A 14,827-nucleotide genomic window follows, 5' to 3' on the forward strand; every position below is an offset into this window, starting at 1 on the left:
AGCAGTGCTCGCTTCGGCAGCACATATACTAAAATTGGAACGATACAGAGAAGATTAGCATGGCCCCTGTGCAAGGATGACACGCAAATTCGTGAAGCGTTCCATATTTTTCCGGTGGATGTGGAACGAGCGGGAACCAGAGACAGCTTTAGGAATTGGGGTTCCAGCAAGTGCTTGCGCCCATGTATGGAGACTGTGAACTAACTTTGGCTACATGCTGTTCCAGGAAGGGAAATGATTCATTTTCAAACTTAAATCTTCGCGGACTTAATTACTATAATACAGAAATTGTAAACCGCGCGGCCGCTACTGCGGCCGCATGACATTTTATCTCTTCATTCTCATCAGTGGAAAACGTATTATCAAATATTTCCCTGTTAATAGAGCTGTATTCTTAGGGGATAAATTCCAACAAAAATAGTGAGTCTGTTTTGAAACTCTAACAACAATAGTGAGTTATGTGTTGAAATCTGGAATGTAATCAAGGTAAAGAGAAAAGGAAGTGAAATTATCACTCACGTACGGGGTGGGTTGGGGGGTGAGAGGTGGGATGTATACTTTTTGTTTGTTTGTTTGTTTTGTTTTTGCTTTTGTTTTTGTTTTTATTGGTGGTAGAATATGGGCACTGGTGAAGGGATGAGTGTTTGAGCATTGTGTAACTGAGATATAAGCATTGTGTAACTGAGATATGAGAACTTTGTAACTTTCCACTTGGTGATTCAATAAAATAAATTAAAATAAATAAATAAATAAAATTTAAGCAAATTGTCTACCCAGTACCGTACCTACATATTTGAGCTTGATCCAGATTAGCAATAAAAGTTAGAACATGATGGGAAAATGCAGACAGGAAGGAAAAAGCCTATAGAGGGAAGGTAAAATGGACACATTTGGGGGCACAATAGTACAGTGGGTAGGACACTTGTCTTGCATGCAGTCAAGCCATGTTTGATCCCTCGCATCCCACATGGTCGGTCCCCCAAGTAATTCTTGGGTGTAGGGACAGGAGTAAACCCTGAACACTGATGGGTGGGACCCTTCCCCCCCCCCAAAAAAAAAACAGAAAACAAAAAGCAAAACAACAATGAACTCATTAAAGGAATTCCCAAGCCTGAACCCCGGGTAGCTGTGGAATCCTTGCTCTACCTGAAATACCATGCTTTTACAGAGCACTGGAGGCTCATTCTAACCCTTTTATGGTCAACATGCTATGTAATCCTATTTTCTATCCCATGCTACCCCAGGTGTTGCTGGCAGGCATACTTCCTGCATAATAATCAATGGCCACGCTCCATGGGCAGAGAAGAAAAACACAAACCAGATGATCATTTGTGGTCCTTCCAATGTGAATAGAAAGAAATCCAGTAAGGAAGAAACAATGCCAGTGGAAATAACCCCCTGAGTTAATTCCAACACAACTAAGCTAACAGAACTGATTCGGGGGTGAGGGAAGGCAGGCGGGGAGGCAGAGAAGGACCCTTAGGGCGATGGTGGAAGGACAGTGAAACTTAAGTGATGGGCGTGTTGCTGCAGCAGTTGTAAGCATAAAACAATTAATGTTGCGCCATGCAGAGGGCTCAAAGGGCTAGCGTGCATGCTTTGCATGCCTGAGGTCAGGGTTCAATTTCCAGCGCCAAAGGCCCCTCAAGACCTACTAGGTATGACCCTCACACAAAAACAAACGCCATCGTGATTAATCTCTCAGACACAGGATACTTCAATACTAGGTTTTAAAAATAAGGCTGGAGCAAGAGTAGCACAGTAAAGGAAGGGGTCAAGACGGCTCTGGGCCTTGCTGCCAGCCAAGTCAGGCTATTCTCCAGGCATCACAGAGGCGCCCCTGGACCCCGGAGCCAGCAGAGTCCGGCGGAAACCCTCAGCACCACCACGTGGGGCCCCAACATGCACACATCTGTGGGTTGTTCTTTTTTTTTTTCCTTTTTGGGTCACACCCAGAGATGCACAGGGGTTACTCCTGGCTCTGCACTCAGGAATCACCCCTGGCGGTGCTCGGGGGACCATATGGGACTCTAGGAATCGAACCTGGGTTGGCTACGTACAAGTCAGACGCCCCACCGTCTGTGCTATCGCTCCACCCCAGGGTTTTGTTTTTGTTGCATAAAAATAAAACGAAGAAAAAAATGGAAAAGAAAATGGAAGTTCCAACAATCACAGAATTAAAAAAAGTTGGCAAAATGGGTCATGGGTGATGGGCCCGAGGCTCCCACAGAAGCCCTGGCACTATGCGCCCCCCTCTCCCCCCCCCGCCCCGCACCAGTAAGAACAGCCCTGGTGGCCCCCGGGTATCAAGGTGGGCCCTGTGGAGCCCGGCATGGCTGGATCTGAGCAGTGCCACATTGTCGGGCCGAGCACGGACCCCTCTGACAGCTGGGGAGTGCTCATGGGCTCCGTGAGGACCGCCTGGGATTCCCTTTATGTCCCCTGCCCTAACCCTTCCAAACATTCTATTAGAAAGCTCGTCAAGAAGGACCAGGAGGTCTGCCCCACGGCTTAGAAACCGGCCTCACACGCTGGGGGAAAAGACAGCTCAGAGAGAGAAGGGAACACAGAGTAAAGGATGTCGGGAGGACACATTCGGGTTGAAAGATGCGTGCTGAAAGTAGACTATGGACCAAACACGATGACCAATCGATACCTCTGTTGCAAACTACAACACCCAAAAGCAGAGAGAACAAAAGGGAATGCCCTGCCTCAGAAGTAGGGTGGGGCAGTGGGGGATGGGGTGAGGGTGGTGAGAGGGATACCGTGATCATTGGTGGAGGTGAATGAGCATTGGTGAGGATGGGTAAAAGATCACTGTATGACTGAAATATAAACACAAAAGTTTGTAAGTTTGCAACTCTACCTCACGGTGATTCACTAATAAAAGATTTAAAAAGAAGAAAAAGAAAGAAAGAAAGAAAGAAAGAAAGAAAGAAAGAAAGAAAGAAAGAAAGAAAGAAAGAAAGAAAGAAAGAAAGAAAGAAAGAAAGAAAGAAAGAAAGAAAGAAAGCCCATCAATAGTACTCAGAAAAGAAAGAGTACAAGGAAAATTGTGACTACAGCAGGAACCCAAGGTAGGAGGATGGGGTCAAACACATAGAACAGATGCTGCGGAACAAATATTCAGTTGGGATAGCATTGAAAAGAGGATAAAAAAAACAAAATACTTAGGAATGTATATACTTGGAGTGCCTCAAATTACACAAAACCATGCTCACTGTATAGTTGTTCACAGTTGCGAGTGAAATTCAGAGAGGTACTGTCATGATGCAAGCGAAAAAGTGAGAAGTTTCTCCCTTCCTTTTGGACTAGGGCCAGCAGCCCCCACACCCAAACTCTGTCACAGCAAGGGGCCCAGCCCCATGCCTCCTAAGCTCTGCAAGATAGCTCCTCCTGGGGCTGGAGTGATAACACAACATGCATGCCTTGCATGCAGCCGACCCGGGCTCGAATCCCAGCATCCCATATGGTCCCCTGAGCACCGCTAAGGGTAATTCCTGAGTGCAGAGCCAAGAGTAACCCCTGTGCATCGCCGGGTATGACCCAAAAAGCAGGAAAAAAAAAAAAAAGACAGCTCCTCCTGCGCCCCAAGAGGGAAGAAGTGTGCAATTCCATCAAGCTCAAGGAGCACAAACAAGAACACAGAGGGCTCTGCAGGCAGCACCAACCAGCTCAGGAAATCCCCAGACAAGGGCTTTAGTGACACCATTGTGAGGATGTTTAATGAAGTCAAAGAAACAATAGCACAGGTAGTTGGCAAAGGCAGCAGTGCAGAAGAAAGAATGAGTACTGAGTTGAGAAAACTACAAACAGAAAGGAACAGCATGGAAGGTGATCTGAAGCATTCAATAGAAGCTCCGAACCACAGACTAGCACAGCAAAAGATCAAGGAGCTCCAAGAAGAGATGAAGTCAACTTGTAGAAAACAACAGAAGGTAGAAAATACTCTGAAAAGAAATGAACAGCATATGAGAGAATGAGCTGTGGAATGAGCTCAAGAAGAGCAATATAAGGTGTAAGCAATATAAGCAATAATTCATCAGTATCTCTGAAGAATATGCAGGCAAACTGGAGGAAGCAACAGTATTTAATTAAATTATAGACAGGAAGTCCCACAGAACCCAGGGAATGCAAAACTTTGTGATCTTGGACTCTGGGCTCCACAGGACCCGGCAGCAGAGATCCTCTGCCTGCTTCCCCCAGTTTCTGGATACCCAGGGGTCACACCCATAAGCCACCTCCTGCCAGTGCCAGATAATCTCCTCATCGGCCACCCTCCAGAATTCACGGCTGCTTCTCCGGGAAGGGAGCATAAAATGAGGCCCCCATAACCATGCCACCAGAATCCGCACCAGGGATGCCCCAGAGGGGGGTGGGTGAGAGACCTCCCCTCCCCAAGGGACCCAGCCCCAGCAGCAGACCTCCACTACCCAACTGACTCCATGCTCCAGGACACTTTCCACACAATCAGGCCAAGCCTCACGCATGGAGCGAACATATTCCTGAACCTATAAAATCTATATATTTCCCTCTATGACACATCATCATAGAGGGAAATATATATATAGATATGCCTCTCGGAGAGCCCTGCAAGCTACGGAGAGTATCCCGCCCACACGGAAGGGCCTGACAAGCTCCCCGTGGTGTATTTGACATAGTAACAATAACCGGTCTCATTCCCCTGACCCTGAAAAGAGCCTCCAATCGTTAGGAAAAGTGAGTAAGGAGAGGCTGCTAAAATCTCAGGGCTGGGACGAATGGCGATGTTATATGGCGTCCACTCAAGTAAACTGATGAACAATGGAATGACAGTGATACAGTGATACAGTGACAGACAAGAATTTCCTCAACTTAAGGATTACAGGGACCTATATCCAAGAGGCCCAAAAGGTTCCAGAAAAAATAGAACCAACTAGAGAATCATGAAGACACACTGTACTCAAGATTCTGGATAGAGGGAATCTTGAATGCAGCAAGTAAATGCATATATAAAGCATCTGAACGCATATGTAAAGCAACTTACAGATGAAAGAGAACCTGTGAGCTTCACAGACATATCAAAGAAGATTCTAGGAGCCAAAGAGGAATGAGCCAAAAACTCAATGACAGGAACGGGTTACCAGGAACAGCCGATCTAGCTAGACCATCATTCGGGTTTGATGGGATGATACAGAGCTTCAGACCAAGTTACACTCAGGGAACTCATAGCCTTGAAACCAGTTCTACAAGAAGCATTAAAGGAGCTTCTTTAAAGTACGGGACAAACTTCTCAGTATGTGGTTTGAGTATAATGTTTGCTTGTGTTGCTTACGCTCTTCCTCGAATAAATTAAGAAAGGTGTATTTACTCCTCACTTGCTAAGGAATTTTATACATTTTTCAATAATGAATTAATGTCTCTTTTGCATTGAATGTGCTGTATGTCTTACTAGTCTTCTCAATATTTCCTTTCTTAGGATAAAACACTTTGTACTTGTATAGGCCCATTCAGATTTTCCCTTTTACATTTTCTTAATTCTCTGCAAGCTTAGTACATTTTACAGTTCTCAGTTTTACCTATTTATTGTAATCGCTAAAATATACTAGCAAAAGATTTAAAAGACGGGACCGTGCTTTGCAACAACAGTTGCACTGTGCTTGTAAATTGCACCTTTCTTGGTAAACAACACCTGTGTGCTTCGAAAACCATTCCTAATAAGGAACAGGATGTCTTGCCACGCCCATAAGCTGTAACTAACCTATCAGATGCAGACACGTGGGCGAAAACAAGCAGCGAGAGGTATATAAGGAGGGAAGCTGCCTAGCTAGGGCCCCCCTGGTTCCTTTTCCTTAGTTCGTCCTTAGTCCATGCTTCGTTCGTCCTTTTTCCTGTTTGCATGAGAAGGTTTCTTAATAAATAGCTGGAAGAAGAATCTCCAGGTTGCGTGTTCTCTTACAGCTGGCGTCCCTGGGTGGGCACGAACTATCAACTAAAGGTAAGAATAAGCGTTCGGTGCGCCCCACTTTAGAAGGTGAGCGGGAGATCAGGATTTTTTTGTGTGTGCTGCGGTTTAGAATCCTAGCAGCAATCCCCCACTAAGATGGGACAGATTCTGGGCCTTCCCAAGATCTTTCGTATTTTCTCGAGCCAGACTGAACAGGGCAAGTCATTTGTGGATTTCGTTCAGTCTCTCTCCCGCAGAATAGGAAACCCGGAACTCTACGTTTCCAGAGACCAACTCCGGTCCTGCCTTAAAGTAGTTTATGAGGTTAACCCATGGTTCCCAGACGAAGGAACTCTAAAAAGCAGGATTTGGAGACAAGTTAGGAAAAATGTCTATAAGGTATCTAAGAAAGGGACTGAGATCCCCGTGGAATTCTGGACTACATGGGAGATTGTTAATTCTATTCTCCTGTTTTTGAATAGCGCAATTGATGTGGAGAACATTAGGAATAATACGGCCTCAGGTCCTCCCACACCTAAGCCTCGAAAAGGTTGTCATAGTCTGAATGTTTCTCAGACTGATGAATATAGCTCCACGTCCAGTGCATCAGATGAAAGTGATGCAGATTATGAGTCTGCTACGGCCTTCTCATATTCTGAGTCCGAGAGTGACTCAACCAATCGGCCTCCAGGCCGCTTGGGACGTGCTCCCAATCGCCCAGTCAAGGCAAAGAGGCAGTGGCCTCCATCTTTCCGCAGGTTAAGGATGGATTCTCTCAGTCGTTTCAAACAGGCCTGTGTCTCATATGGGCCCACATCTCCGTACTGTAGAGAGTATCTTACAGACTGGAGTAAAAAGGCCCACTGGGCACCTCAAGATTTTCACATGGTTGCTAAAACGTGCTTAAGCTCTTCTCAGTATTTGCAGTGGAGAATGTGGCTCAGCAAGGAGGCCAAGGCAAAGCTTCAAGGCCTAGGCCATGCTGGACAAAACTTTTCAGGTATTAAGTTGACTTGTGAGATGTTAACTGGTGAAGGGAAATGGCGCGACCCAGAAAGGCAAGTCACTTTGCCTCATGCTGTTCTTGCTCATGTCCGTGGCGTAGCCCTGCGTGCGTGGGAGAAGGTTGATGCAGATGCGGAATTTAAAGAAAGCTTTACAAAGATTGTCCAGAGAGCCTCAGAACCTTATGCAGACTTCGTAGGAAGATTAATGGAAGCCATAGAAACGCAGGTTGAGGGTAAGGAGACTCATGAGCTGTTAACTAAACAATTGGCCTTTGAAAATGCTAATGAGGATTGCCAGGCCATTCTGCGCCCTCTTAAGGAGAAGGAAGACATAATGGGGTACTTGGACGCATGCAGGAATGTTGGTTCTGCTAGACATAAAATGCAGGCTAGGACTGTTGAGACCGGTACAGTACAGAGACAAGCTCAGAAAGGATATTTCAATCGTGGGAGACCAGACCACTTTCGTAAAGATTACAGGGCACCTCCAGACCGTGCTACTGTGAGAGCACGTCCTGGGCCCTGTCCCAGATGTAAAAAGGGAAACCACTGGGCCAAAGATTGTCCCTTTAATTTTCATGCAGCTGTTGACTCCAATTCGGGAAACTTGTCAGGGGGCCAGCCCCAGGCCCAGCGAAATCCGGGGATGTTTCCGTTTGCAGTCTTTCTCCCCAAGGTGGAGTCTCAGAACTCCAGTCAGCTGAGCTCCGATCAATAGACTCACTGCAACCAGTGACGGCAGGAAGCGCAGCCTTGAATATTTCCTGCCCTGATATGATTACTATAGCCCCTGCCCAGTGTCCCTACAAATTAAATTCGGGTATAAAGGGACCAATTCCACAAGGCACTATAGGCCTACTCTTGGGAAACAACAGTTTTATTATTAAGGGAATTATTGTTCATACCGTGGTCATTGATCCTGACCATACTGGTGAAATAACAATTGTTATCACGGTGCCTACTGTTTGGACATTTGATAAGGGACAACCCATAGCTCAGCTCCTTTTGCTACCTTTGGTTGTGCCAGGTCTATCCACTCGCCCTAGTGGGGGAGATTTTGACAGCACAAATCCTATAATTGCTTGTGTTGCCCATCTGAAGAAAGACAACCGCCCACTTTTAACTATTGAGATTCATGGGAAGAAATTTATAGGAATGATTGACTCAGGAGCTGACGCCTCTGTCATTTCTTCCCAACATTGGCCCAGGAACTGGGCCGTGCAGGCAGTACCTTATGGTTTGTATGGAGTAGGCATGATGCCTTCCTCCTCTGTCCGGCAAAGTGCCAGGTGGCTAAGATGTATTGGCCCAGAGGGCATTACAGCCATTTTCCAGCCCTACATAGCACCCGTACCTATGAATTTATGGGGACGGGATTTACTTGAGCAGTGGAACGCGGAGATTAGGATTCCCGTTCCACTTCCTGCTGTGGGCTTTGACTCTGAGGCCTCTCCTTGTTTAATCGGAGCTGCTGCGGTTTCACGCCCAGCACCCCTCTGTATTCAGTGGAAATCCCACCATCCTGTGTGGTCTTCCCAGTGGCCCCTTAATAATGAAAAACTAAGGGTGTTAGAATCTTTAGTAGAAGAACAACTGGAGTTGGGACATATAGAAACCTCATTTTCAGAATGGAATTCCCCTGTTTTTGTTATCCAAAAGAAGTCAGGCAAGTGGCGTCTGTTGACTGACCTACGAAATGTTAACGCCACCATGGTTCCCATGGGGGCTCTCCAGCCTGGCCTTCCTTCCCCTGCTGCCGTTCCTAAAGATTGGTCACTGGTTGTCATTGATTTAAAAGATTGTTTTTACAACATTCCTATCCATCCGGATGATCGTAAGCGTTTTGCATTTTCTGTTCCCTCTCTTAATAACCGCGCTCCTATGCGCAGGTATCAATGGACTGTTCTACCTCAGGGAATGACCAATTCCCCTATCATGTGTCAGTATTTTGTTGACTTGGTCTTGCGCCCTTCCCGTGTTAAGTTTCCTCAGGCTTATGTTATTCACTATATGGATGATATCTTGCTTGCATGTTCTAATGATGGAGAACTCCAGAGATTGTATGAGGATGTTATGACTCGTCTACCCACAGCTGGGTTACAAGTAGCCACAGAAAAAATTCAGGTGTTGTCTCCATATGAGTATTTGGGCTATGTTCTTGAGCGTACTACCGTACGACCTCAAAAAATTTCTATTCGCCATGATAAACTGAAAACCCTTAATGACTTCCAAAAACTGCTAGGAAATATTAACTGGGTTCGCCCCTCTCTGGGCATTCCCAACTCAGACCTCCGTAATCTATTCCTGACCCTTGAAGGCGACTCCGCCCTGAACAGTCCTAGGCAGTTTACCCCTGAAGCTCGGAAAGAATTAGAATTTTTTCTAGATCGACTCCAGAAATCCCATCTTTCCCGGTTTGTTCCGGGAGAAAAATTGTGGCTTTTGCTTTTTGATACTCCCCACTCGCCCACTGCTGCTCTAGCACAGCTTTCGGGCCCAATAGAGTGGCTTTATTTGCACAATAAGGAGTCTCGCACTCTTGTGCCTTACCTTGAGTTAATGACTAAACTCATAATCAAAGGAAGACTGAGAGCCCTTGCCATGCTGGGATTTGATCCTCATATCATTGTTCTCCCCATTCCTGAAAAAGAGATTGCTTCTATCCTGCCCCTCAGTGATGCTTTGCAAAGAGCTTTAGCTGATTTTTCAGGAGAAATTTCCTCCCACTATCCAGCAGGAAAAACTTGGGATTTTTTCAAAAAAACCCCATTTATCATTTCCTCTATCATTCGCCCATCTCCTATTCCTGATGCTCCAGTATATTATATTGATGGCTCTGCCTCAGGGAAAGGCGGAATTTCTGGACCCGCCCTGACCACAACAGTAAACACTAACTATACCTCTGCCCAGCAAGTGGAACTTGCCACTTTGGTGTATCTACTCTCCCATGTGCCAGGACCTGCTAATATAGTCTCAGACTCAGCTTATGTGGTTGGTCTCTTCCCTGGCATCGTGACGGCTGCTCTAAATGCCCCCAATCCTATAGTCCAACAATTACTTGAGCAGCTACAAGCGCTTTTACAAAAGCGCTCTGAACCTGTTTTCATTACTCATATCAGATCTCACTCTGGTCTTCCAGGACCTATGGCCCAGGGAAATGAAGCCGCTGATCTCTTGGCAGCACCAATTTTTACCTCTGCTGCAGAAGAGCACCAGGCCTTACACACAAACGCCCGGCGCCTTCATATTCATCATCGTATCCCAATTCGAGAAGCCAGGCATATTGTCCGTGCTTGCTCTGTTTGTGCCCCTTTACACTGTACCTCCCATGTGGCAGGGGCCAATCCCCGAGGTCTACAGACCAATGAATTATGGCAAATAGATGTTACTCACGTCACGTGCTTCCCCAAGAAGCCTTTTCTCCATGTAACTATAGATACTTATTCTGGCTTCATATGGGCTGTTCCCATGACTTCTGAGAGAACCAGAGCAGTCTGCTCCTTCCTACTACAATGTTTTTCTGTCATGGGCGTTCCCTCTGCTATTAAAACTGACAACGGCCCAGCCTATACTAGTAAAGCTTTTCAAGATTTCTGTGATGAATGGCAAATTAAACACATTACTGGAATCCCTTACAACCCTCAGGGTCAAGGCATAGTCGAACGTGCCCATAGAACCCTCAAAACACAGTTATTGAAAATTAAAAAAGGAGGTATGCCTCCACTTGATTCCTTGTCCCTGACATTGTTTACTTTAAACTTTTTAAATTTACCTCAGGGAGAACCCTATACAGCAGCTGAGAGGCATTTTCAGGAAGATGCGCACACTCAAGAAACTATTAACTCTCCCATTTGGATTAAAATTGACAAAGAATGGGTAGCAGGGAAACTCCTCATTCGAGGAAAAGGCTATGCTTTTGTTTCAACAGATGATAACCCCGCTAAGAAACTTTGGATCCCTTTACGTCTTATCAGAAGCAGAATTCAAGCACCTGATTTGGATCTCAGACCGCCAGAGTCTCCTGATTCATCGCCAAACTGATTCCACCTATACCCTTTCTGGTGGATGGCACAGCTCGGACCCCGTGTTAACCCGGGCCAGGGGTTCTGTTTTGTGTTTTTTCCACAGGTCAGGGCAGAACCAGCGTGGATTCCTGAATGCCTGACACGGAAGACTGCGCCTCCAGTAGACCAAGATGTGCAAACTGGTGCTCGTGCTCAGCCTGATTCCTGTGATATGAGCTGAAGAAGCAGCTTCCTGGGCCATTGCTACAACATGGCCTGCTTTAACGCCTGTGCATAGATTTCCCCCTTCCTTACCCATCTTGATAGGCCCAGAGTAGAAGTCCCCTCCATTTATCAAAGAGTGGGCGGGGGTGGGAGCAGTACTGTCCTTATTGCTTCTCGCTGCTTTGGTTTTTTGCCTGGTGTCTATACAAAATGCAGCAAGAACAGCTATTTACAAAAGCGTGATATTTACAGGCATTCGTGGCCCTGGAGGCACAGCAATCCCCGCAGCTTTGGCTTGCAACTTTGAAATAATAATCTCGCTTAGAACAATCAGGTTAGCTGGATGTAGAAAAGGTATTATGCAGCTGAGAGCCCTTAACTGCAGGGGACCTCCTGTAGTTGAGGAGTTTGAAAGGGTGCACTATACCCCACCTGACCCTTGGACCAACCTAAGACAGGGACCTACAAGCGAGAGGGCTCCCAATGACGGGTAAGGCCAAGGGGGCCGAGGTTGCTACGCAGACTGGCTGTTCTAAAACAAAAAGGGGCAACTGTGGAGAGCCTCCACGGGACCGTGCTTTGCAACAACAGTTGCACTGTGCTTGTAAATTGCACCTTTCTTGGTAAACAACACCTGTGTGCTTCGAAAACCATTCCTAATAAGGAACAGGATGTCTTGCCACGCCCATAAGCTGTAACTAACCTATCAGATGCAGACACGTGGGCGAAAACAAGCAGCGAGAGGTATATAAGGAGGGAAGCTGCCTAGCTAGGGCCCCCCTGGTTCCTTTTCCTTAGTTCGTCCTTAGTCCATGCTTCGTTCGTCCTTTTTCCTGTTTGCATGAGAAGGTTTCTTAATAAATAGCTGGAAGAAGAATCTCCGGGTTGCGTGTTCTCTTACAACAAAAGACAGGATTATTACCATACTGAGACACAAGTAGAAAATAAAAGTTATTGCAATTATTTTAGATAATAGAACTAAAAACATCTCTATGTAAATGAGGGTAGGCATTATACTACTGTATTGCAATAAGTGGTTTTTACTTTATTTACATAGGTTAATATCATATAGCAATTAATGATCACAAACTGACATTTATTCATCTATTTTCTGATAATTGCATTTGCCATTCCATTAAGTTTTCTTGAAGGAAGTAATATGAAATAAATTTGTTTTGTGCCTGAGAAAGGGGGAAGCTGAGGGTGGGTTTGGGAAACTGGGGCATTGGCTGAGGGAAATTCCTGGAAACTGTGTGCCTGAAGCAACTGTTTTAGGAATAACAAAATCAGGTGATTCAATAAACATACATGAAGATTTTGTCTATCTGTTTGTGGGCCACACCCAGCGATGCTCAGGGCTTATTCCTAGCTCTGCACTGAGGAACTGCTCCTGGCCAGGCTGGGGGGACCGTAGGGGATGCCAGAGACCCGACTCAAGACAGGCGACACTCAAGGCCAGAGCCTTAGCCCCGGTACAGCACCAGCCCCCAAGAAATATTTTCAATGAGTAATTCCTTTTGGGTTTGTTTTGGTTTGGGTTTTTTGGCTTTGGCTTTGGAACCGCACGTGGGAATCTCTCCTGGTGGGCAAAGGCACCATATGCAGTGTCGGGAATCAAAACTGGGCTGGTCACATACATGCACCGCAAGCGTTTCACTGGATTTTCCCCATCACCCATCTCTCCATTTCCAGTTTTTGAAAGGCTAGACCTGAGAGGAGAAATCCTCAGAGTGATCTGGGGGTTCTACCACACAGCCTGTGGGGTGCTGAGATTCAGCTGCCCCTCAGCATGGTACAACTCCAGACATCACTGTGCTCTCAGTCCGGCATCGTGAATTTTCCAATCCATCAGCCAAAAGTAATTGCCTTGTTAAAAAAAAAAAAATGCTCACCAAACCAGGATTTCAGGGATCTGGTCAATAAGCTGTCTTTCCTGTCTTGAATTAAATAAAGCAGAGGGCAAAAAGTCTAACAAAAGAAAACAATAGCTTTGGGCACCACAGATTAACCAATGAGTGTCATTATAATTACCATCCTCTAGGTCATCTGTTCCTGGTTCCCTCCCTCCGCACTGGACCTGCTCAGGTTCTGTTTGGCTTTGGCTGTTGTTCTGGGAGCTGGAGCCTGCTGATCCCAATTAATAACAGCAGAATAGAACGCAGCTATATATAGCTCGCCACAGAAGCATCAGACACTTTTCTAAAGAGTATTACAAAGACGATCTTTTTTTCAATCCTATGACTAGCTCATGACATAGGAGGTATTTTACCTCCATTTCCCAAAGGCAGGAACAAGCCCTAAGAAGTTAAGTAACTTGCCCAAGGTCACACACAGACCTAAGAAAAACCTTTCAGTTACAGACCTGCTGTAAATTTGATCCCCCAAAGTCCAGCTCCTAAAGTCACCGCCTGCAGTATGAAATCACACAGCTCTAATCCCAACCCTGATGCTATAGACATTCCTGTAACCTGGTAAATGACTCCAGCGAAGTTCCCCAAATATGCAAGGGGATGCCAGTATCACTTCAAACTTGTGGTCATGGGCATGAAGCGCCTTCGCAGATACGGAAAGTGTCTACCCGTGTCTGTTGCGGGACTTGCCAGCAGTGCTTGCAATATTCATATAGCAAACATATAGCATATAGCAATATATGCAAACATATAGCAATGCTATGATCCGTCATCGAAGCAGTCACCTAAAGGTAATAATTAAGGTCACGGGAAAATTCCCCGATCACCTCGCGCAGAGTCAAAGGTCAGCTGTACCGGGTCTCCCGGGGCATCCGCTCCCCAGAAGGAGGTGACTGCACTTCCTCCACGCCCCGGGCCGTCGCGCACCCAGTGCACCCGGGGCAGAAAGAATTCCGGGGGCTGGGACTGGAACTGCTCCCCCGACGCCTCGAGACTCCCCCGATCGTGCTCCACATCCTCCCACCCCACCTGCGAGTGCTCACGCCGCTCCCGGTGCAAACGTCCCCTCCCCCGGGCTTGGCGTGGCTCGCGGCCCGGCGAGCTCGAGGCTGGGGTGGCCGTGCCCGGCCTGGTGCGACCCCCTCCCCGGGTGGAGCCGGCAGATTGGAGGGGAGCCCGGAACCCCCCACGGCGGCCGCGGCCCCACCCGCCGCCCCCCTCTCTGCAAACCTCGGGCCCAGGCGCGGCAAGCACGGGCGTCGCTTCCAGCGCCCAGGCCGAGCGCGCCCCGCGGGCCCCGACCACCCCCTCCCCGGAACGATCGGCGGCTCGTTCGGGCCGGGGGGGACAGCGGGGCGCGCCAGCCCGGCCCCCGGAGGCAAGGAGAGGGCTCACTCACGTCCTGGCGCAGGCGCTGGGAGTCGGGCAGGGCTGCGCTGAGACGCCCGAGCAGCGCAGGAACTGCACGAACCTCGGGCAGCGGCGGGCAGAGGGGCGCGGCGGGGCGGGCCACTGGGAGGCCCGGCCCCGCCGCGCCCCGCGCTGCCCGCGCGCACGTTTCCAAGAGGTTCTCAGAGATGAAGACCCCCTCATCCCCCAATACACACACTCACAGAGCCCGGACCCCGCACCTCCCAGTTGACTTCTGGGGTCGAAACACTCTTGATGCACCAACAGCGAGTCGTGAGGCCAAAGAGAATGTGGTCACCGGGGAATGCGTGGCAGCCCCGAACCAGGAAACGCTCAGCATCGCCG

At 47.6% G+C, this 14,827-nt stretch overlaps 1 protein-coding gene and 1 non-coding gene across 3 annotated transcripts in view; one reads left to right on the forward strand and one right to left on the reverse strand.

Annotated features, from left to right (window-relative positions):
- The window catches only part of CPNE3 (copine 3), a 64,767-nt gene extending 49,940 nt beyond the window's left edge, over positions 1-14,827 (reverse strand). The window contains exon 1 of one of the 2 annotated variants that reach the window (XM_055127670.1): positions 14,704-14,827. The gene's annotated coding sequence lies outside the window, so the exon portion shown is untranslated. Of the gene's footprint in view, positions 1-14,471; positions 14,574-14,703 lie in introns of those variants that run through there. The other variant, XM_055127669.1, reaches the window with a different exon arrangement.
- On the forward strand, positions 5-111 carry LOC129402771 (U6 spliceosomal RNA). Its single transcript, XR_008628815.1, has one exon. It is a non-coding gene; the product is annotated as a U6 spliceosomal RNA (small nuclear RNA).

The sequence above is a fragment of the Sorex araneus genome, chromosome 2 (genome assembly GCF_027595985.1).
Source record: "Sorex araneus isolate mSorAra2 chromosome 2, mSorAra2.pri, whole genome shotgun sequence".
Classification (NCBI taxonomy): Eukaryota; Metazoa; Chordata; class Mammalia; order Eulipotyphla; family Soricidae; genus Sorex; species Sorex araneus.